Below are 25,519 nucleotides of genomic sequence, written 5' to 3'. Positions count from 1 at the left end.
TTGATATAATACCCTCCACTATTCTGGGAGTTTGCTTGTGGAGATTTGTGATCAGTTAGCTACAAAAGTGTTGGTAAAGTCAGGTACTGATGTAGGGTGAGGAGGCCTAGGGTGCAGTCAGAATTCCGAAGGTTTTTAATATGATAAAGGTCAATAGCAGGCCACTCAAGATATTTCACTTCAACCCGTGTAATACCAAATCTTCATGGAGTTGGCTTTGTGAGCAGGGGCATTGTCATTCTGGAGCAGGTTTGGGTCTCCTAATTCAATTGAAGGGAAAATGTAATGCTGCTGCATCCAGAGACATCCAATTATGTACAATTGTGTACCTCCAACTTTGTGCTAGCAGTTTGTGGAAGAATGGCATGTGTCCCAATATTTTTGCTTATATAGTGTACTGCTAAGATTGCTGCTACTGCTATTTGAATCCAAACTCGCTAACACATGATTTACTTAATGAAAACTCTGATCATTAGCACAATCTCATGTTACAATGATGTGCAAATCTAAGCCTGGAAAACAGCTGTATCGTAATTAGGATCCCCAGATTCTATAAAGCTTTAGGCTAATATTAAATATTACAAGAGCCCATATTTCTAATGATCTGAGATTCTAGCATGAGACCTGTCAGATTTGGATCTTGAAAGAAAAGAAGAAAAGGAAGCTGGCAGCTGAATGGATGTAAACTGACAGGTGGATTAACAATTCCCATGATCTTATTAGGGCAGATTTAACCTGGCTTCAAAGGGCTAAGATGGAATTACATCAAGATCCAAGTAACACAAGCTACTCATTTTATAATTAATGGTATTGTTGGATTTTTAATTCTGATAGGTCAGATGGTGTTGATTTGTCTTCTGTAACTGCAGCTGTAGTTTTAGTTGTATAGTAAACTAATACATTTTGTGTTAATAAACTTGGTCCAATACATTATCGGTTCTATAGTATATTAGAACTTAAGTAAGTAATCATTCATATTGCCTAATTTTATAAAAATTTTATTTTTATTTTTTATTTTTACTTTTAAAAATAAAGTAACTCCGTTACCGTTACCGTATGGTGCGTTACCCCTTACTTTTATAAACCACTGTATACACGAAGAAGACGCATTGTAGGATTGGTGGATAAACCACTGTAAACACGAAGAAGACGCACTGTGGGCGTGTCTCTGTTTATTCAGGTCTGTGCGGCAGTAATGGCGAGTCGAGGCGAGAGCAAGACGAGTTTCTCAAAGTGGAAATATGCTCATTATTTCACTTTAGTTGAGCATAAAGACAAAAACTTTTAAGTCAAATGTAAGCTGTGTCTTTCTGGTTCGAAGCTCGTATCTACTGCGATAAACAGCAACTCCAATCTGTTGAAGCTCCTTCAGGAACTCCATGCTAGAAGCTAGTAGCTAGAAGCTAACCCGGTGTTCTGTTCTACATTGTTAATAGTTTTCATACTTCAGCTGTGAAAGGAAAATTTTTAAGAGCTCAACACAACAGCAGAAGCCACTTTAGTTTTTGATTGTGAATATATTATTCAGCTTGTTTTGTTATTTATTTCAGAAATCCTTGGAATATATTCAGTTACTATTTTTTAGTAACGAGCACAACACTGTCTATTAATATAGTTTTTCAAAGGAGCCCCCAGTGCAAAACCTTTGTTTTCCAACACAAAAAAAAGTTGTCAGAATGCACTTGGTGGTTTCTCGGAAACATGACAAGCTGCATTATTTATTCTTTTATTCTCATTTATTTAGTCTTAATTTTAAGAGAGAAAAAAAAGCCTAGTGAGAGAGCAGTTGTTCATTTGCTGCTTTATTATAATTAACAGAAAATATAAAATTTTACCATTAATCAATCAAATGTAAAGCAATAAGTTGTTTCTTAATTTACAAAAAAATACTAATTTAAATTTACAATAAATAATAATCACTTTTGCGAATGTATATGAGAGAAAGATTCGGTCCACTCAGCATTGGACCGAATCTTGCCCACTCATTTAATTCCATACAAAATAAACAGTATTTAACACCTCTAAGCATTCAGTAGTCCACATAAAGAAGCCAGCGACTCTTGTAAAACACATTCTTAAGGACTTAGCTATGCAGAGAACGTTTTCCCTCAGTCATGAAAGTCGGGGCACATTTATCATGTTGACAGGTTTAATCCTTACAGGTCTCATTCCACCAACATCTGGGACATGAAGATTTACTGCATGAATGTACGTTCCCAGACTCACAGTAGATTAAATCTGATCAAGGCCTAAACTGGTGCTTTTTGCTCTATGGTTTCCTTTTGGACTAGGACTAGGTATAATTAGTGCTAGAGCAAATAGAAATTTTCATCCAGGAGCTGAAAAAATACAATAATGATCTGATATATACACAATCTGGAAGCGTGAATTACGTTTCACTGTCAAGGTTTGTGAAAATCGCTGCTTGAGTTCAACTTTGCAATGCTGACAGAAAATATTTTTATGTTTCTTGTACAGAGAGCTACCCAAAGGAACCCCCCCCAGCCAAACACACACACACACACACACACACACACACACACACACACACACACACACACACACACACAAAACAGAACTGCCACTGAACCATCAAACTATGTGATACAAAAAGTCTATTAAAGTAAAAAAACATCAGGATATTTTCCACCAGGAGTTCCTTTATGATTCTGTTTTCAGGCCACACATCATTCACATTTACAGCACTGTCCTAAAACCAAAACAACAGTTTGTCAAAACTTGAAATGCCCGCTTTGTGTGGAATGTGCTAAATTAAGAAAAAGAAAAAATATAAACATATAAACTATCTATCTATCTTACATCACTACAATTATGAAAATGAGAGTCAGCCACTTATTAAAAATGTATATTTCCATAAAATAGAATAATTGACTAGCGAATAACAGCATGTCCTTTTTTTTTTTTACATTACGTTTCTCACATTGTAAACCAGAATATTAGACTGGTGTATGACTACTGGATGTGCCTCCCAAGACACAAATATTCTGGGACCAGAGTGCCTCACAAAGCAGCAAACAAGCTGCTCATATTTCCCTCCTTTTTCCCCCGACTTTCTCAATCTCGTGCACAATATCTGAGGAATTCGAGCTGATGTGCATCTAGCATTAATGTTAGGAAACTTGACAAGAAAATGGTGAATTGTTTGCACTTGGACAAAGTGTGCTTGGTTTGTGTGTGTGCATTCTATCATATCTTGGTGGATGCATAAACATCCCATAATAATAAAACACCCAAAATAATAAAAAAAAACAACACTGAACTAAACAAAACTTACTAGGACACTATATAAAGTGTACATAAGACAATGAGACGGTGGAAACAGTGACACTGCAGCACCAACCTTTACTGAATTAACGTATGTATAATAGTGAAAAAAGCCCTTTTTAATAAAACAATGAATACACTAAAGATATGTTGAAAATATGCCATATTCACATAGTGCACATTGTGACATAGTGCTCAGTTAACAGAAGACGCTGAAGTGTCATGCTGCTAAAGCTCTAGACTTTAGGTGACTCCATTATAAATCAGCTGCACCCAGTCACTGTGCACTATTGAGACAGGGGCTATTTCTCTTTTCTCATTGAATTATTCACCTTAAGTCCCTCACAACGCAACCTCTGCAGGGAATAGACAGACAGTAAGAGACAGAATAGAGAGAGAGAAAGAGGCAGATTGAGAGAGAGATAGAGGAAGAGAGAGAGACGAAAAGAGCAGAATGAAGGAAGCATAAGGTAACGAGAGACTGCAACCGCAGAGATAGGTGTAAGAGAAAGGAGACAAACAAGGAGAGAAAAGACAGGACAGAATGTGAATGAGTGTGAGTGGGACAGTGTGCTGAAATGAGCATCTATTGTGTGTGGGGGTGTTTGTTTGTGTGAGTGTATCTGTGTAGCTGCAGTATTCCAGATACACCCTTTCTCACACTTATCTACAACGTTCCACTCCACAAGTCTGAATGCACACAAGCACACACACACACACACACACACACACACACACACACACACACACACACACACACACACACACACACACACACACACACACAAATCTACATTTGTTTACAGAATTAGGCGTCTAAATATTAGGGAAGTAGCACAAACTGTGGAGTCGATGGAAAGCAGGCAGATAAGCCAAGATCTCATTTCAGACACACACAGACTGGAATAACAATAAGTTCAGGAGAAGGAAGCAGCAGCAATACACTCAAATGTTTGCATGGGCTTGGGATGTAAATGTAAAAGGAATGGGCTTAAGAGCCCTTCTATCATAACAGCTGCAGTTTGGTGCAAAGTATGAGGTGCAACACAGCCATAATCCAAATGATAAGTTTTAAATTTTCACACACACACACACACACACACACACACACACACACACACACACACACACACACACACACACACACACACACACACACACACACACACACTTCTTTATGTATTTATAGTGGACAAGTCTAAGATTTTTGTTTGTTTGTTTGTTTGTTTGTTTGTTTGTTTGTTTGTTTGTTTGTTTTCAGTGATACCAGGGTACTAAAAGTACAGACCCAGACATGTGGGTGGATCTAGAAATAGTGCAGTGACTGGCCAAAAACAGTACATAGATAAACATAAATAAACAAACAAACAAATAAACAGAAAATCCACAAGAGCTACATCCCAAATCATATCTTTATTAAACAGTATGTCAAAATAGTGCAATCTGGTGTGCTAGATAGAGAAACACCACATGGGAAGTAGGGTAGATGCTGTAGCTTGCTCCAACTGGCTTCCTATTGGAACAGTGATCTTCAGCAGTATTGTCTGATAACATTCTGATTGAGCACAATAGAAAATCCTATAAATTTTGTTCTGCTGGCCAAAAATTCTGTTCTGTTCTCCAAATCGAAGCATTTGGATTGTCCGAATGGCAAATAAAAGATAAATCAGACCTCAAAGCTCTGCCACTTTTTGCTGCTGTTGTTCATGTTTAGTGTTAGAAATCTAAAGTATGATTTTTTTATTATTAATGTTTAATGTCTATAATTACTCAACAAGGAGGGCTTCAAATACAACTTCAACTTTAACAACTTTCAGCAATTGAATATATTTTTGAGTAATAAAGCACAATTCCGGGCCCTCTTAATTCAACTGAGAACTCCTTCTCCAGACAAACACACAAAAAAACACACAGGCGAAGTCAAAAATATCCATGTCTAAAAAAATCTAAAATAAAACTTTCATATTATTGTATAAAGATATGAGTTTGGATTATATACAAAAGTACTTACTAAGCACTGTATGTGTGGTGACCCGAGAAAACTCTTCTAATGGTAAACTTTTAACATTGTCTACTAAACAATGTTGCAGATTTACCTGAACAGAAATTCTCATTTGCAGCTATCACAAGCAAATGTTTGAGCAGTTTGAAGTCTGTTTACCCCCAAAAGTAAGACAGGAGAAAACTGAATTTAAGGACATAATTCTGACTACAGAACCTGAGCAACACTGACATTTTGACAGCCGTATCTGACTACAAACTGAACTGTTTTGGCTTACGTCCATTTCATTATGACGTGCAGCTATGCAATTTGATCAAAGTGTGACATTCACTGAGTGTGAAAATCACACTTACTTAGCAAGGTTTTAGACATCTTTAGGCTGACTGTATTCACCACTGCACTTGTTAAACATGCTCCTTACTGTGTCTAATGTGACCTTTGCACAAAGATAGGTAACTTTCCACACACAAAAAACCTTTGTGTCATTTTAAGAACATTGTGAAATAAATAGGGAAAAAAGGTTTCCAGAACTTTCAAATCTGTAGCAGAATTAGTAATGCAATCCAATCTTGATCTTAACTGTTATTTACTCTTTACTGTAAAAATATGACAATCTACATATTGCCTTATTGAAAACCTCTAAAATATTGTTATATTAACAGGTTTTACTTGTAAATCAGTGAACTATTTACTGTACCACTAATCATTTGTACAAAAAGAAAGATTTGTAAAATACATATAATACCATAATAAAGTATTGCTCTCATAACACCCCCAGTTCTTCATACCATGGATTCCACATGTTGAACTTCATGTTGAATATCCACATTTTTTAACAGTATTAAAAAAGAAAAGGTCAAAAAGAAAGCAAAAACAAGGACTGGCGAATAATCAGTCTTTCAGGTGCAATTTCACCTGTAGATCTACCATTATAAAACATCCCAAAGGTGTTCTATTTGGGTGAAATATGGTGAATAGGACACTAAGTTCATTGTAAAGTTCATGAAATTAGTTTGTTTTGTGACATGGTGATTATCCTGCTAGATGTAGGGACTAGAATATGCTCATGTACAGCAACAATTTTAAAAAGACTGTACCATCCAAATGATGGCTGATTAGTATTAACAGGCTCAAAGTGTGCCAAGAAAACATTCCCCACACCACTATACCACCTCCACCAGCCTGGATTATTTACACAAGACAGGACCAAGGCTGTTAAATTTTTTCTTTATTGAACCATTCTGACTAAACTTTAGAGCCCGTTGTGTAGAAATCTCAGGGGATCACCAGGAAATCATACTCAAACCAGCCCATCTGTTGCAAATTGTTTGTTTTTAATTGCTGTCTATTCAAATACTTTTACACATTTTGCAAATGGCAGTATTTCAGGGTGAAGTGGCTAAAGTTATAGAAAAAGATGTATAAGGTACAGCAATAAAGCATTTTATTTTTGACAGCCACAACCCCATCTGCCAGCGGTTTAGCAGAAAATGCATGAAAATCAGATGTTAAATGTGCAACAATAACACATATTGAACTATAATCCTATAAAAGCAAAAAAGGATTGGCTGATCATTTTACAGCAAAAAATATGACCCCCCAAATTAACTGCAATGCTCATTTTTAATTGTCTATTACTTTAAATAAACACAGTCTTTCACCACAAAATATAACACAACTATTTAATTGTATCACAATAACCACTACTACCATATATTTTTAACAGAAAAGTTCTAGGATGAGGTTTTTGGTTTAATGAAATATATATATTTGCATAAAAAGTGTATCGTGTATGGTTGGTGTGATAAAGAACGTTATAAGCAGACAAACCTAAATTTGGCCAATAAAATGTCACAGCCACAGCAACATCTGACAGGTTTACCCAGAGTACCGCACACTGAAATGCATAATTATATGCCACTTCTAACAATCTTATCAAGTCTGCAATTAAACCCCTGAATATGTACAGCGCTTCAGAGCGACTCTCTTGCTGTCACAACAGGAACATGAAAATGAAAAAGAAGTGGCCCCATTCGTGTTGACCCAGAGCAAAGGAAAAAGGACAATATTATTCAAATTATGTCAAGAGTGAAACTGGAGGATTAAGGTTTTTCGAGTGCATGACAGGGAGAGCATGAACTGCTTCTGCCTGGAAAGAAAAGGTGTCCAACTGGAAAAGATGGCAATCATTATGCTGACTTACAAAACAGATGGAAAGAAATAAAAAGCAAGACCTTTTCTATGATTTCTCCATCTTTTCAGAGCCTTTCATTCCCCCTCTCTCTTTCTTTTTCACTTTATTCTCTCTCTTAATTGTGATTGGTCTGGACTCTCTTCCTTATGTCTCATTCACGAGCCCTGAAGAAAAAACACAATACTGCACTTGACAATGCTAATTTCAGCTATCTGCAATGTTTGCTCCTCAGTGTCACATTTCACGGTGCCAAAGCACATAATTCAGGCCACTTAGTTCCAGGCCAGGCTGTTAGTGATGTCAGCACGAGCGTTTAGTAGCTGTAAGGCATCACTCGGCTCGGCTCCCGCTGAGATCGCCCGGCGGGGAAAACGGCACAGACCTGACACCACAATGCCTCCTGTATTGTAAGGGACACACAATGAGAGAAAGAGAGAGAGAGAAAACGAGGGAAGGAGAGACTGAGAGAGATTTTAAACAGCGATGGAAAGAGAGTGAAAGATCAAAAGGGAAGGATTGGGATTTACAGGAGGGTCGATACTGAGAAGGAGAGAAAAGAGGAAAGAAAGGCAGGTAATAGCAATGCAAGTCATTGGGGTGATAATGCATGTTCCCGTATCTTACATCTCTCTGCATCAGCATGTGCTAGGAAAATCCCACAGTGGAGTAGAGTTATTTAAAACATGCTGTCGGCCTCTGTCACTAGGGGGCCTTTAAAAAAAATAATGTTTTTCATGTCGCAGCCCAAGAGCTCTGGATGTATCGGAGCTGCCTTACTGTCAACATTACCAACTCTCAGCAAATACAAACACACTTTACACATATTTACCCCGACAGGAATGCTTATTCACTACCACCTCTTGCAAACACAATTTGAAAATTGCCCCACTATATAGACTGTTGTTTTTCAGAGCAAAATATAATTATTGAATATGTAACTTAAAGTTAGGAAAATGCACAATGATCAAAGCTACTGGTATAAAAAACTGGACACTGTGCTTTCATACTGGAGAATATACTGCTACTGTCATCATAAAGTCCATCCTGTGCTCATCCCAGGATTGTGATTCCCATTTGAGTCCCTGAGTCCATCTTAGAACATCCGACACTCTTCTAATTACATACTGCAATGATTTATAATATAATGCTTACCCAGAAGTGGATGCAGTCTATTTTTAATCTGTTTGCTCTCTAGGTTTCTTTCTCATGTCTTTTCAGATGAGTTTTACTTGCCCTTCTTTCCCCCTGCTTTCATTAGGGATCTAAATCTAGTTTCTGTAGACCTGCTTTGTGACAATAACAACTGTTAAAAGCGCGATACAAATTTAATTGGATTGAAAATTGAATTCAACTTGCATTTCTGGCTGCTCCGGTGTCCAGGGCTGGCAGGTCTTTTTTGACACAAGCACTCTAGCGGTCAATAACAGCAACTTAATTCAATAACACAAAATCGGCTCCTTCGAATCTCTATACATGCCTTTTAAAGTCACACAATACAGTTGCAAGGCAGCAGCATCCTTTAAGGATCTTTTACTGAGGGTTTATAATGATTTCATATTATTGTGAAGGAGTCATACAGTAATCATATTTATACTGTATTTGTGTTCCAGAAAGTTCTGAAAGTTCAGTCCAGATTTACCTGAACTGTAATGCTGGATGTTTCTTTTCTGCATATACATCAGAAAGTATTTTTAAACCTAATGACCAAATGTGAACAAAATATTTACAAATTCCACTGAAAGTCACCCCACCTACATCTACTTTACAACTCGATCTACCAATAGAAATACATTACTTGTAATTTCTCAAGACCTTTACACTGGGAAAAATTTACTCACTTTATTCTTGGCATTATTTACATCAGACTCTGTCTCTTTACCTTCGGTAAAAGTAACCTAGTATTTAAACATAAGCCCCATCCTCGTCTATGATTGCTGGTTATTCCTTATCCTCGGCTAATTTCTCGTTATTAAAGAAAAAATTGCTTATTCATTTAGTCAGGTCTGTTCTGCTGGCTAAATGTCTTTTTATTGGCCTTTTTAAAGGGGATAAATGTCTGTAACATTTTATCCCCTGTGGGTTTATATATTAGTGCTTTTCTCTTTTGTAGACATTATGACAGTCTCTGCATCTGATTACAGAAGAAACCACACTAGTTACACCAGAGGAAAAGCTTTATACTTGTTAGAGTGTTAGACTTAGCCAGCTGAACCCTAGTTCCCTGAGGGAATCCGACCAATAAAGGGGTGGACCAGCCCGCAGTGATGCATATGTCCTGTAGGGGAACCCCCGTGGACCAGGCGTCAGAGGCCTCCATACTCCAGGTTGTTCTCCACAGACTCTTCCTGTGGAGATATGTATCCAGTGCTTGCACTGGACACAGTCAATTTAGCTTTTCCTGGTCTGGGGCTAAAAAAGGAGGAGGGCAGAATGCCTGCAAAACGACAGGTCTGGCACATACCCAGGTTTAGGGTAGAGAAAGGCACTGGCCATGCCAGGGGTAAAATCCAGGAGAGACGGGGCCACAGACAGAGCCTGTAGGTCCCCGACCCTCTTAAGGGAGGATATCGACAAAAGAAAGGCAGTCCTTACCAACAGGTACCCAGGCATCAACTCGGCAAAAGGCTCGAGGGGGGGTTCAGATAGAGCCGCCGAAACAACCAAACAAGCCAAATCCCACACAGGCACTCTGGGCCATATCCCGGGACTCAGCCTCTGGGTGCCGCGTAGAAAACGTGTCACAAGAGGGTGTTTCCCCAGCGACCGAGGTACAATATGCCACAATAGCGGACACGTAAACCTTTTGGGAGGACAGGGCCAACCTTGTGGCAAACTGTTCCTGCAAGAACTCCAGAACTGAACCAACCGGGCAGTTGACTGGGTCTAACTGGTGGTGCTCACACCACGTGGTAAACAGCTGCCATCTAGCAGCCCACGACCTCCTCATGGAGGGAGATCTGGAATGGAGGATGGTCTCAACTACCTCAGTAGAGAGACCAGCTGCTAGAAACTGCCCCCTCAGGGGCCACAGCCATAGCTTCCATAACTCTGGGCAGGGGTGAAATAGGGTTTCCCCTCCTGGAAGGAATTTCCCAAGGAGGTCCCTCGAGGAGGGACAGCAGGTCCGTAAACCACATTCTGCCTGTCCAACGAGGTGCCACCAGAAGAAGACGTACTCCTTTCTGGTGAATTATCTCCAGAACTCCCGGGAGCAGCACGATAGGAAAGAAGGCGTACAGAAGTAGCCTCTGCAACATCTGCAGCATGGCGTCCAGCGGGGACAGTGCAAAGTCTCCCGAGTCGCAAACCGATCCACCTGGGCTCTGTAATATCAGAGATCAGAGACCCCCTGGTAGTTGATGAACGAGACCACCAACGTTAGCGTTACAAGACAGCAGGAGCTCCCAAGACGGGGCCCTGGGACAGGAACGTGTGTTCCCTCCATATATCTAAGGTTCAAAGAGCTAGCCTCAAGACATTGATAGTACAGAGTGGGTGGCCCCTCAGGAGAACCCCCTGTCTCTGAGCCACCACTGGAGGGGTCTCATATGGAGGAGGCCAAGTGGAATCACTTTGGACACTGCCACCATGAGACCCAGCAGCCTCTGGAACTGCTTCCCAGTGAGAGGTTGGCCTTCTCTTACTCTCCCGACTACTGTGAGGATGGCTTCGATCCGGGCGAGAGACAATTGTACCTGCAACACGGTTGAGTCCCACACTACGCCGAAAAAGGTGGTTCTCTGCAATGGAGAAAGCACACTCTTCTCTGCATTCAGTCTTAACCCCAGCTCCTTTATGCAGACGAGAACGACATCTCGATGCCAGACCGCCTGAAGCTCTGATTGTCAATATATTTCAGAATGCGGATGCCCTGAAGCCGTAGCGGGGCTAAAGTCGCATTGATGCACTTTGTAAAGGTGCGGGGTGAGAGTGCTTGCCCAAAGGGGAGGGCCGATATTGGTAAGCTTTGCCCCCAAAAGCAAACCTCAGGAACCTCCTGTGAGCCGGAAGAATGGCTATGTGGAAATAGGCGCCTCTTAGATTTATCATGACAAACCATTCCTTGGACTTGACCTGAGACACAACCTCCTTGAGGGTAAGCATCCTGAACCTGAGCCTCATGAGTGAGAGGTTCAAGGAGCGTAGATCTAGGATCGGCCACAATCCGTTATCCTTCTTCGGAACAATGAAATACGGAGCTCCGCGTTACATGTGCCGGAATAAGGAACCGTCGAAGTGAGTGCTTTCCCCGGGGAACAGGAGCTTGGCCCAGCAGGAGAGGCTGTAGAGGACTCGTCCATTTCCATGCCTTCGGCGCCACTTCGCCTCAGCAAGAGCGGGACCTGAGCCGCGAGGGAGAGCGCTCTACCGGAGCGCATAGCCGCACGGCTAAAAATGCTAACAGTTGACTCTCTCGAGAGCCGACTAAGCATGCTCCTAAGCTAAGCAAACAACACATCGGCTGTGTGTACCGAGTTCCTGAAAAGAAACTGCCTAATCCAACACTGTTCTAATAGGCAGGCAGCTAAATCAAAGTCAAAGTTTAGCCAATTGTTGTGTCATTCTGGTAAAAACAGATAAACAATGAAACAAACAAATAAATAGAACCTCCTCAAAAGTTCGGACACACCTTCTTCTTCAGATTTTAACTATTTTTATTATTTTTAACATTGTACATAAATAATGAAGACATCCAAACTATGAAAGAACATGTATAGAATTATGTAGTAAACAAAAACATGTTAAATACCATGTTTTCCTTGTTCATAGTTTAAAAAAAAAATTAAAAACAAGAATGAAAAAACACTGAAACTGATTGTTTCTCTTTATCAGTGTTTTTAAATTGTATTTATCACATACATGGACGCACAGTATAACCTGAAGTAAACACAAAGTGTAATCAAAATCCCACAATACCAAATATGCCCTAAATTGCACAATATTTCCAATCTACCAATTTTAACCTGGAAGTAAAAATACATATCTTTGGCAAGTTTTTTTTTAGAAAGAATTATCCACTCTGAAACCATTTGCACAAACAATAAATAATTTGACACAAACTAGAGGAAAATATTCAGAGATCGCAGTGCAAAATGATACAGGACAGGATAGGGCAAGATGGGGCAGGAGTTCAGGGTTGTTCTACAAAAAGTGTCTGAATATTTTGTGCACAGCATAACATTGTAAGAGGACGTGTGTCAGACTCCCATTTACAGCCACTCTCTTCTTTCTTTTAAAAAGCATGTACTGATACATATGGACTTCTTAGGGCAGGAATGTTCGATGAAGTCTTTATGCGCTGATGATTGATCAGTTAATTTTATATTTGGGTTGTTGAAAAGCATTACAAAACCAAATTAACAAAAGTCTACATAAAAAAAAAAGGCAAAAAAATATAAACGAGAAATATATTATTTATTTTACATTTCATTATTTTACATTACTTGAATAACTATTATTTTAAATAAATAGTGTAGATATATATACAATACAGATCTATATATAAAATAGCCCATACCTAATCAAAGAAAATTATTAGGGGCCTACTAGGTAGTACAAGTACCTCTATAGACTGTATAATCTCCGCCCACTGCTGATCTGAAACTACTGTGAAGTATTGCTTTTGTAGTTCTGCAGTTAGATATATAAAAAAAAAAAAAACAAGCCTTTTTCTGTTTCAATTTCCCTTTGATTATCTTTTTTGTGCATCTACGACGGAAAGGGAAAATTACTTGTTTTTCTGTAGTTTGTTTCTGGAGTATTAGAAGAAAATTAAAAAATAACGGTCCTTTGTCAATTTTCAAATTTTCTTTCTAGATGAAAATTGAATGACCAGAAGATACACAAACCTAAAAATAGAATCTAAAAATAGAAATGTTATAACATTAAAATAATATTTGCAAAAAACATCAACCAAATGATTAAAACAAAAATGTAATTTATAATAAAAAAAGGAAAACTAAATTTATGTACATAAGCAGAATGTACATTTTGTAAAGTAGTATAACTTGAAATATCAAAAGATATTATTATCAGAAGTCATTCATTCATTCATTTTCTCCCGCTTATCCGTAATTCGGGTCGCGGGGGCAGCAGTCTAAGCAGCTGCCCAATCCTCACAGCACCGTCCCTTACGGTCCCTCCTGCAGGTGGTGAGCCCACGGGAAGTACCAGAAGTCAGTAGTGGCTAAAACACATTTTTCATTATTTTTGGCAGTTTTATTTTTTACTTTTAATCGGCTACAGGATTAATCACTTGGTATATCAAATGAAATACCTGGACCAAATAACTTAAGGATGATTAATAAAGATTTTGCAGTCAGTCTAGCATCAGGTCAGTCTAACTCAAAGAAATCATTACTCAGTGTTCCTGATTTACAGTGCACTATAGGTAAATGATTCTGTATGTCTTTGGACAACACCACTAAATGAGTGTGACATGAAATAGTGCTCTGTATGAGAATGAAGCAAAGAATTCAACCATGGCTGAAATACACAGCCGGGTACATGCTTGAAATGCGCTTTTGAAAATGTAATCACAGCCACATGCTTTACAGTTTGACCCCACCAATAATGTTTCATCAATCACAGGAAAACACCTCAGAGCAGGTTATGCACTTGGACTAAATTTTTCAATTAAACAGCATTTAATCGACCTGCTCCTGTTCAGTCAACTGAAAGAATCTCTAGGATGTTCTTCGATGACCCAAATCTAATGCTTTTCATAAATTAATCAAACTATAAATTAGGAATATGACAAATACACACATGCACACATCATCATCATCATCCACCTCTTGAGTCAAATTTCTAAATATGTTTTACTACATTTTAATCCCTTGTCACACATAGTAAGCCAAGAAAATCCCACCAGCACAACACCTTGGTGTATTGATAAAATCTGCAATCAGATTGTTCAATACTTTTATGCTTCAGTCTACAAGCTAATGAATTTTCAGCTTTACCCCGTAATAGGCAGTTAACATTTAAGCATTTACACTATCCAGTGTAGAATGTAGCAGCTTGTTTTGAGTGGTTTAAGATATACGTTTGTGTTACTATGTGTAACTCAATACAGCATGTTTGTTAATAGTCACACATTTTCGAGCCCGTTTCAATTTAAAAATCCATCCATCGTTGGACAGTACCAAACCCGGCTGTGAAAGGAGGGGGATGAGAGTAATTGTCTTTCCTATTAAATAGACTGATCTCTATTGTCGTAGCATTTGTTGTACTTCCTATTTCCACCACTAGGTGAAATATGAACTGTTTTGAGTGAAATGGGCCAGTAAACACACAGGATGGATGGATTTGGTGAGGGAAGACAGCAGGTAGTTCATTCGAAAGAGGCAGATGTAAAGGACAGAGTGATATGGAGACGAATGATCCACTAATTGAAGCAGCTGAAAGAAGAAGAAGAAGTAGAAGAAGAAGAAGATGAAGAAGTACTTCAAAGGAATTTGAGTTACATAGAGTTGAGAATAAGGACTTTGGGGATTGGTCAGAAAATAACTAATCTGCTTTTCTAATACATAAACATTTCTAGAGATACTATGCGTTTAAAAGGACATGAATTTTTGCCTATTATTTATATTAAGCCTAACATTAAAAATGTTACAAATAGTGTTATTCAACTGCAGACATTTTCTGTAATGTTTGCACTTAAAAGTAAAGCTGTCCCTTTAAGTGTTCTTTAGAGAAAATCTTTATGACAGAGGACTTTGTGCCGTGTAGCATCTCACATATGTGATGAGTTGTAATTTCAGAGCGTCAGACAAAAAAAGTGAGGCTGGTGAAAGGCTGGTGTATGTTGTGTCATCATTTATAAAATGTATCTAAAAATTTATTTTTTGCTGTGGCTTAAACATGGAATTGGAGGTTACTGGGAATTTATCAAGTTTCAGGTGATAACAGTAACTCCTATACCAGCACATCCCATCACAACTCATACCTCTCTTATACCGCATAACAGCTTATCACGAGTTCAGACTGCACATATGTTTGACAGGTGATGAACCGATTACTGAAACACGAGCATGTAATGTATTTATATAGTCAGCTCAAGGTCGCCACTCTTTTCCCAGTTTCCCAGTCGGAACACCACGTATGATGGATAGACAGAAAGCAAGCGTGAGTCATGACCTGTGATTCCGTGTAGTGTATTTCCAGGCTGCAGTGTGGAAATTTTTTTTATGGAACACTGCAAAGCATGTAGCTGGAATGTTCAGGGTTTTAGAGGTAGACCAAATAAACAGTAACTCATGCACTAACCATATAAAAAGGCAATACCAACTGCTGTTTTATTACACTTTTCTATAAGCTATAAAAATCAGTATAATAATCGATGTGTTTTGTTGCTGTTTACATTCTCCTAGAGCACAAGTGGAAAGCAAGAACTAAAACACCAGCTTGTTGTTTATGGAAGTTTAATGGCCAATGAATTAGAGGAGAAATGCAGTAAAAATGCATGTGAATGAAACAGATAAAGGCAAAGTGAGAAGAGAGATGGAGGCCAGCAATGCAGGGAACCGTCGGCTTAAACAACAATTAAGCACTGCACGATAGTTAGCACACGCTGTTTTTTTTTTATTTCCTAATGGACTAAATCCCTTATGCTAATCTGCAAACACTACCCCAGGGGTTTGGATAATCTCAGCACGTTTCAAACGTAATGGCTGCAGATTTTACACACACACCTGCAAAGCCTAACACAGGTAATCTCTAACATGGACACAGACATGCTTCCTGTCATTTTTGCTGAGCAATTTGTGGCACAGTTTAAATATTTGTCCTGGCCCAAGCTAGCTGTCATGAGTTAAACTGAGGCAGTATTGACGTGGGTGGCGATCAGGCATACAGGATTGTCCCTGTGTTCTTGCACCTGCAGGTTGGGAGTTGAAGACCAAAAAGACTTCTCCTGAGTGCTCGAGAGAGACAGAGAGTGCAGATTGGCTCCCTGGAGACGGGCCACCATGACAGGTTGGCTTTTTTCTGCAGCTTGCCTCTGCAGCTATGTTAAAGGGAGGAGCTGCCAGGTCGCAGCCACACAACCAGACAGATACTGATGGGAGCGAACGAGAAAGCGCTCCCTGGTGCATGCAAAGCAAATATTTACTTACACATTCAGAGGCGATGCATGCATAAATATTTGTGCTGGTGCGCCTGAACAAGAGCTGTGGCTTTATTGAGACGTTTAGGGCGTACAAGAATCTGTCATTCTTAACTACGAAGTTGAGGGGGTTGTTAGACGAAAATCAAGCTGACGATTTAAACAAGCCTGATCATTAGAGCATTATCGACATGCTTATTTTAACTGCAGACTCATTCCGTATGCAATTCCAGTAGTGTGTATCGATTAATCCGAGTACAAATTCTGCAAGTCCCGAAGCGCTATCTTAAATCGATCAGGCACTAAATAGCCAATTTTGGAAGTGTGTTTCATATCAAACAATCCGCAATAATACAACAATACCAATAAACGAACCATTACAACCATGAACCATGCTTTATCTGGTCGTATCGCCAGCACTCAGACCAACACGAGGGTTATAAGACTGAACAAGCAGTGACAACTTCAAGGAAGGTATTTCTGAGGCCTCCTTCCTCATGCAGTGACAAGCCAAATCAGTCTTGAGAGATCGGTGAGCAGGCTCACCCCTGAGCCACTGACAAGCTCTAAGCTCTAATAAGCTGCACATTAATATTAATGAGAGCCCTAGCTGAGAGTCAAGATCTCTGGTACCCAGTCAACGTGTCTGAATAGAGCCGAACAGCATGAAAACATTAAAACAGCAGGATGATGTGTAAGGAAAAGCACCAGAAGTGAAACATGACTCAGTGACTGAGTAGGTCATTCATTTATCTTTCTCAGAAAATAGTCAGAACCACTGGGAATCTGAAGACTACGCTGGGAATATTAGACCTGAGGCAGGAATATACCCTTGATCCATTTGACATGACATGACTTGACAGAATACCAGTCTCCTACAAGCATGTTTTCAGACAGTGAGAGCAAACCAGAGAGACCCAGGTGAAACACAAGGGAATACAGAGAGAGCACTAGGAATTGCAGCTGCTCTCTATTTCACCACCAGCTTTCGTTTAAAGGTAGCAATTAAATTTTCCATGAATTTAGAACTTAACCTCCTAATACAAACTGCTTAGTGTCGTCTCCAAAGCCACACCCTGTAAAAACGTGTTTAGAGTTAGAACGCTTGAATTCCAGTGAAAGAGAAAAGTCTTCTGGTCGCGATGATTGACAGGCAAGTCGAGATGCCTGCAGTATTTATTGTGTTGAACTGGGTGGTTGAGGCTCACATCATTTGTTTTTTATTTTACCTCCCTACACCGCCTGGGACAGGGCACAGAGCAGAGATTTTTCTGATTGGCTGGATGTTGGTGATCTAAATCAACTGTTTGTTGCCACAGAGTTGTAGTATATACAAGTAGAAGGAAAATTTCTACCTATGAAAACGCTTCTACTGACTCCACCTTTGGTACGTGGACTAAAACTAAAACTGTATTTGAAAAAAATCTCGAGCTCGAGTCACATAATCACGTCCTGTACAGAGCGCATCGAAGCTACAGTAGGCTGGGCATTCGGTGTTCATGTACGTATGCACTAAAGTGTGTGGATACACCTAAACACTGAAAACACATATCAGAGAGGGATTTTGTGTGACCTTCGAGCCTTAATTACCTGATACAAGTATAATACATTCCAATACACAAAATCCAGCACACGCAAGCGTATCCCTGTGATAAAACAGGATAATATTTTATTCTGTTACAGTATCTTTTTTTATTTTTAGTGTTTTGGTTTTTTTTGCCAGGAAAAAGTATTTAAACAGCATGGTACAGAGATCAACAATGTGACTCAATAAGAACCAGCAGAGAAAACGGGTTAATCCTGGATACATCTTTCTTGTGGAAGAAAAAAAAGCAAAGCATGTGATCGCATACTGTATAACATCACCTGCTTATTTGCATCATGCATCATTTGGACCACCTACATGTTTAGCTATTTCTCCCTAGATTCCTGTTACCATCCCAAGAAATCTTTTCCATTATCCTTCTGCTCTTCTCTCTCTCTCTCTCTCTCTCTCTCTCTCTCTCTCACACACAGTCTTTTTCTCTCTCCGTCTCAGGTAGGTGAAATATCTCACACAGCCCACTCCAGTCAAGAAGAACGAATGACCGCTGGCAAAATGTCATCGCATACTCACATTAATCCTGCTAGGCTTTTGGCACTGAAGTTGCAACTTAAAAACAATTCCACTTCATTAAATGGAGCAGATGAAAGGGTGTTTAATCAGGTGATCTTGACTCCCATTACTCCTGGCACCACCAGCAATAACAAGTGGACATGCCTGCACCAAGCCATAGTGGTTAAATGCACCAAGTGCCAGAGGCTCCATTCAGGCTTCAGTTGGGCTTCAGTGGCTTTGAATATCTTATATTACAGCACAACAGCGATCCTATATCTGCACAGTTATAACAATAGTGATACAGAAAAGGGATGTAGTCTAATAGCAAATCATTATAATCCTTTTTTTTTAATGCAGGGGAACATGTTGACCTGAACATCCTGTCGCTGCTGATGATTTAGTGTGTGTGTGTGTGTGTGTGTGTGTGTGTGTGTGTGTGTGTGTGTGTGTGTGTGTGTGTGTGTGTGTGTGTGTGTGTGTGATGAATCACTGCATGGAGAAGACGCACCAAATCTTTAATCAGGTCCCAGGCTTTATGCCTCTTCTTTATTTTTATTTATTGTTTTAATTTTTTTTCTAGGAGGACTGACACAATTTAAAGACTAAGTCAGCAGCCAGGACATGCCTTTACTTAAAGTAGGATTGTAGTCTCGCGCACAGAACTATCGCCCACGCGCGCGCACACAGAGACGCACACGCAATAAAACAACCGACTTCCTTTAAAAGATCGTTGCGTGATTAGGCGCACGTGTGGAAAGTAAACGGCTTGAGGCGCTCGCGCTCCCGGTGTGTCCCGGTTTGGTGTAATAAAGTGGTTTCGGGTGTTTTAACACACCGGCGGATTCAACAAGCAGCCGGTCCTGTTTTGGGGTGTATCACTCTCTTCTCGTGAAGCGCGCGGACTACACACACTCACACACACACACACACACACACACACACACACACACACACACACACACACATACCGACAACCGGGTATAAATTAAATTGTTGTACGAGTTAAGATAATAATATAAGAATAATAATAAGAATAATAGTAATAATTATGATGATAATAATAATAAGAAGAAGATTAGCTTACACATTGACCGGAGAGTTGTGTTCTAAAGTGGATGGATGGATGGATGGATGGATGGATGGATGGATGGATGGATAGATAGATAGATAGATAGATAGATAGATAGATAGATAGATAGATAGATAGATAGATGGATGGATGGATGGATGGATGGATGGATGGATGGATGGATGGATGGATGGATGGATGGATGGATAGATAGATAGATAGATAGATAGATAGATAGATAGATAGATAGATAGATAGATAGATAGATAGATAGATAGATAGATAGATAGATAGATAGATAGATAGATAGATAGATAGATGAGGTCTGCAAATGAAACTAACTACCTGCAGAACTACAGTACAGCAGCTGCGGTGTCTGTGCGCGTGTGTGTGTGTGTGTGTGTGTGTGTGTGTGTCGGATCGGATGTTTAATGGTGTTTTAAATAAAATAAAAACTCACCCATGCACATGTCCTTGCTTTGTCTCAATGTCCACTTTCTCGCCAGGTTGCATGTCCAAGTCGGTCCGGGTCTTTCTTTCTTTCTTTCTTTCTTTCTTTCTTTCTTTCTTTCTTTCTTTCTTTCTTTCTTTCTTTCTTTCTTTCTTTCTTTCTTTCTTTCTTTCTTTCCTTTCCTTTTCTTTTCTTTTCTTAACGGATTCCTTCACAGGTGGTGGCGGGACGCTAACAGAACACACACACACATACTCTCTCCGCGCACCGGACTCCTGCAACCGGAGAGCGAAGTGAAGCAGGAGCGAAGCGCGCGCGCCCCCGGACAGCGACGTCAATGAGGGTTGAAAGCGCACACAGGAGAGAGCGCGCGCGCACGTGCATTCGCTCCTTTCTGTCTTTCTCGCTTGCTTCTTTTTTTTCTCCTCTCCCGGAACGCAGCGCGTGCACTATAACCCGTTCCAGTGGTTTGGTGGCGCGCGGCCAGATGCGGTGCGCACGAGGCTGTTGAGGAAGGAGGAAATGTTGGTGGTGTTTGTGGTGCTGATGGTTATGAGGCGACTCTCTGTATAGCAGCAAGAGCAAAAATAAATAAATAAAAGAAGATATACGAGGCTGTTTCCTGCTGTTAATCATTACAACCTTTTAGACTATCATGGCATTTATTTTTTTCTCAACAGCACGTGTGGAGGTGTCGAGGTTTGGCACGTGCTGTTTGAAAGGAATGACCTTACTTTGTTTTTATTCAATCAACTTCCCAATAATAATAATAATAACAGCATTAAATCCAGTGCACATTACTGCAGTAGAATCAATTCACCAAAATCCACAGCATGTGGCGAGGTCGAACAACATCAGCTTTAATGTTGGGATTTAAACATTAACCAGAGAAAAGCTTAGCTCCATATGAGCTCTTCTACAAACAACGAGCAAATATCGATCATTTCTAAACCATTCTCTTTATTTTCTGTCATGATTTTTTGATAGGGAAGTCAAATCCGAAAAGCTCACCTTTATCACATCTCTGACATGTATTCTGACATGGACTTTTATTTTATTCACCATCTTTTTTATTAATTCGTTCAAGGTCAGGGTATCCTAGGAATGCCAGGTGGGAACTGTGGATTTTTTTATGTACCTGGATAGTAGGCTAATACTTGTGGGGGCACACACACACACACACACACACACACACACACACACACACACACACACACACACACACACACACACACACACACACATACATGCTTATTTACATCTAAGAGTGAGTTAGTGAATTCCCTCAATTTTTACTTGTGATTTTGAAATTTATATGGCAAAAATTAACAAAAGCAGTAAAAAGTCACTTTACCTCTGACTGACACTGGAGAGTCTCAATTAAAAAATCCAAAATACATGTTTCCCCTGTGTACACTAAAACTTGATAGCCTCATTTAGTTATGTAAATGTATTTGTTGTCGTTGATATCGGTTGATAATGTGGTTGTTGTGATGATAATGGTTGATATTAACCTCAATTTTAGATTGTTTTTTGACCATGTACAACCTTTGAGCTGAAACACAGGCTGATTTTCAGTTTCTGAGGCAGCCAGGTTACTTTTTACTAACTTAAAACCAAGTTTCCTCTCACCTCACCAAATAACAGGATAGTATAGACTGACTAACAGTTTCCAGCTAAGATGCTCCATGATGTTTGGATGCTTTTAGATGCTCCAGGATGTTGAATTTAACCATAAACAAATACGATTATGTGATGTGTCAATCTTGAGTAACCTTTTTAATAGATCTCTTACAACCATTTTCTGAAATATGTAAATAAAATACTTTGGGACTTCGTGATACTGGGAAACAATCAACTCTGGGGTAGTAATATTACCCCTGCTTCTGCATTTAGTTGCATCACACCGCCTTTTCCCATAACTGCATGCCAAATGCTCATTTATTCTTCACTATTGCGCTAACAGTGATTATTTTTTTTAATATAATTTTTATTTGTTTTTCCCTCAGTTAAAAAAAAAACAAAAACAAAAAAAAACTAAGCAATACCAATTTTACAATGCAAAATTGCACATTGTAATGTAAAGCTCACACAAACTTTGGAGCTTAACAAATCTACATCTGAATAAGAGTGAATACATGCTAAATGCACAAGTGAATAGAAAGACATAATAACTCCAGGGTATTAACAAAAATCATTTATAAATTATGTATATCAGAGAAAATCATTTAAAATTCCAGCGATTACCATGTGTGAAGGCTGGGCTTCATTTCATACTTTTACTAGGCTATTAGTGTGTCATATGTGGAACTGCTTGTGCTTTTGTTTTTTTGTTTTTTTTCAAGTCATATACATCTGTCAGCAGTTTTCAGAGCAGATTCAGTTAATCATTTTTTAAACCTAATGTCCAACAATGAGAGGTTAATAACAAAATTACAAGATATACATTTTCATTCTGATTGTGAATTGGGTATTTTGGTATGTTGCGAGTTCTGTAAGAAGTCAGGTTACTGCAAGAAACTCTGTTTTGTTCTAATGGTTTGAATCAGATGCCTAGTTAACATATTTTTGTACACTACATAAATAAAGCTTTGTAAACATCTGACTATAATATTGGTGTGTGCTGTTGGAACATTCAATTCCACATTAAAATCCCTATTTTCCTGTTATAATTACCACTCTTCTAGGAAGATATTCCACCAGATTTAGTGTTGAGTGTGGATGAGGAGATTTGTGCTCATTCAGCCACAAGGGCGTTAGTCAAGTCAGCTACTGATATACCATTAAAAAGTCTGGTGTGCCGTAAGCATTTCAATTAATCCCTAAGGTTTTCAGCAGGGTTGAGGTCAGAGCTCTATAAAAGGCCACTCAAGATCTTCCACTCCAAACCCTATAAAGCATTTCCATTTCAGGAACTTGAGCTGCATCCCAACGCTCTGAATCATGTGTGTAATCTGTTCAAGGGAAGGCACGGCATCATCAGCGGGTTTACTTAATGACCAGTAAGCTATAAAAAGCACATGGAGTGAAACTGGTGCCAGCTTCTATTTGTTTATGAAGCATTCTGTGTTTTCTATGTCAAATTATTTCAGTGTTCAAGCTTGCTAGTTCCTGGGGCTCATTAATAGACATCGCAGAGGTTTTCGAGAATGGCTTGTCCTGGTCTCCTGCTTCACCTGCCAGGTCCAGCTACCGTTCACATGCTCGGAAGCACGCCTGTCAGCGGTTTCTTCTCCCCCTCTCATCCTCTGAGGAGGTGGCGAGTGGGGGAGGGGTTTGCAAATCAGAGATTGAGTAGCTTATGGAGGTTGTGACCACAACCCTTCTAGCAAGGGTCATGTTGCACCTCATTCACATTGCCTGCCCCGCTCTGGCACCCCAGGGACCAATCTGTTAACCTTGCCATGCTCAGTGCTTCAGAGCATGGCCAGCTCCAGCAAGCACACTCCTCGATTTCCACCCAAAATCGTAGCGGATTTGGAGAACTCGCAGCCTCCTTCGAGGCTCCTAGAGCTGCACCAGGGTGTAGCCCCAGCTCTAGGCATACCAGAGGTCAGTATCGAGAAACTAATACCCTTAAAGGACTACTTGGCATCCTGGAAAGCTCTGAAAGACATGTCTAAATGGGTCCTGTGCACTGCACAACAGAGGCTACATGATTCAGTTTGGGTCTCGTCTGCCCCAGTTCGAAAGGTTGTGTCCCACCGTGGTGAAAACTGAGCAGGCTCTAGCCAGGGGACAAAAAGTAAACACTCTCCTGAGGAAGAAGGCCATCGAGGTGGTCCCTCCATCAGACAGAGCACAGTGCACAGCTTTCCCCTGCCTGCGTTGCTTCCATCCTTAGGACTGTCAGGAGGGTCAGAGAAGGGAAGTCACTCACTGTCAAGCAGTGATGTGATTCCACTTGGCGCAATAATGCACCCCGTCCAGAGTTGTGGAGGCTGTGGCTGTGGCCCCTGATCTGGTCTTTCCACCGAGAAGGTAGAGACTATTCTCCATTCCAGAGCTTGCTCCACGAGGAGGTTGTATGCTGTGAGATGGCTCCTGTTCACTGTGTGGTGCGATCAGCACTGATTGGATCTATTCCACTGCTCGGTTGGGTAAGTGCTGGAATACCTTCAAGAACAGTTTGCCACCCTAGAACAGGTTACATCCCCAAGGTGCCTTTGGTCATCCCATGACCTGTTAGGCTCCAGGCATTCTATCCTCCTCCATTTCAGGCCCCAGACCAGGAGAAGCTGAACTGGCTGAGCCCGGTGCGAGCACTGGACACTTACGTCCAAAGGACGAGTCCTTGGAGGAAGTCAGAACTGCTTATCTGCTATGGCTTGTTTCCTCAGGGAACTAGGGTTACATACGTAACCTAGAGACGATCTTCATGTTCATGTTCATCTTCATGGAGCTTGCTCTCTGCACATTGGCATTGTCATGCTGGAACACATTTGGGTCCCCTAGTTCAAGTAAAGGGAAAATGTAATGCTTCCACATTCAAAGACATTCTATACAATAGTGTGCCTCCAAATTTGTGGTTATTTTTTCCCATATTGTAACTACATTCATAAATGGCATATTGCCTTTTGTCAGGAAAAATAATTTGAGGAATTCAATAGTATGGTATCATAGGTTTATAGTTATCTGTCCTTGCAACAATATATAGAGGTATATATATATATATATATATATATATATATATATATATATATATATATATATATATATATATATATATATATATTCAAGCTACTTTAACAACGCTTTGGGAACGCCTCTGCCTGACCACACGCTAAACCATGTTTAAAGAGTCCAACGGAAATGGTCCATGGGTTGCTTATCTGGGAGCTCTTTTAGGAGTGCGCTCTCACTAATGTTTTTCAAGGTTCTGGCCCTTCTTCCGTTGAGGCGAAGCAACATTTAAGGTAATTGGATTCGCAGTTGTACCTGGTCCTTTTCTCCTTCCTCACCCGCTAGAGCCAGTGCCAGTTCCCAGGGCTTGGAAAACTGGTTTCTTTGCCCCTTGGAGAGGGTGTATTGGATGAACCCGTGGACATGCCCCCGCAGCCAGTCCAGTTCGAAGAGCTCTTGGAGGTAGTGACTTGTGCTGTTTCCAAGCTTAACATTGCTTGACCAGCTGAGAAACAGGAGCAGCATGCTCTAAATAAATTAGATGAGCGCTTTTTATTTGGCCCAATGTCTTTTTCTAATCAAACATAATGGGACTGAAAGAGTGCAACTATGGGATGTTTCCCCGGATTAATGAGACACTGGCTGGCTATCTCTCCTCTGGTGGTGCGTCCTCCCTGAAAGCCCCGGC

The 25,519-nt window shown here is 40.0% G+C and overlaps 1 protein-coding gene across 3 annotated transcripts in view; it reads right to left on the bottom strand.

The window, feature by feature from the left end:
• htr2cl1 (5-hydroxytryptamine (serotonin) receptor 2C, G protein-coupled-like 1) overlaps positions 1 to 20,860 on the bottom strand; it is a 142,117-nt gene extending 121,257 nt beyond the window's left edge. For 2 of the 3 annotated variants that reach the window (XM_083541501.1, XM_083541499.1), the window contains exon 1: positions 20,218 to 20,860. The gene's annotated coding sequence lies outside the window, so the exon portion shown is untranslated. The remainder of the gene's footprint in view (positions 1 to 20,217) is intronic. The other variant, XM_083541500.1, reaches the window with a different exon arrangement.
• Between the last annotated feature and the right edge of the window lie 4,659 nt (positions 20,861 to 25,519).

Source organism: Silurus aristotelis (assembly GCF_946808225.1).
Source record: "Silurus aristotelis genome assembly, chromosome: 5".
Lineage (NCBI taxonomy): Eukaryota > Metazoa > Chordata > Actinopteri > Siluriformes > Siluridae > Silurus > Silurus aristotelis.
The sequence above is the reverse complement of the archived record's forward strand: the minus strand, read 5'-3'. Positions and strand labels throughout refer to the sequence as shown.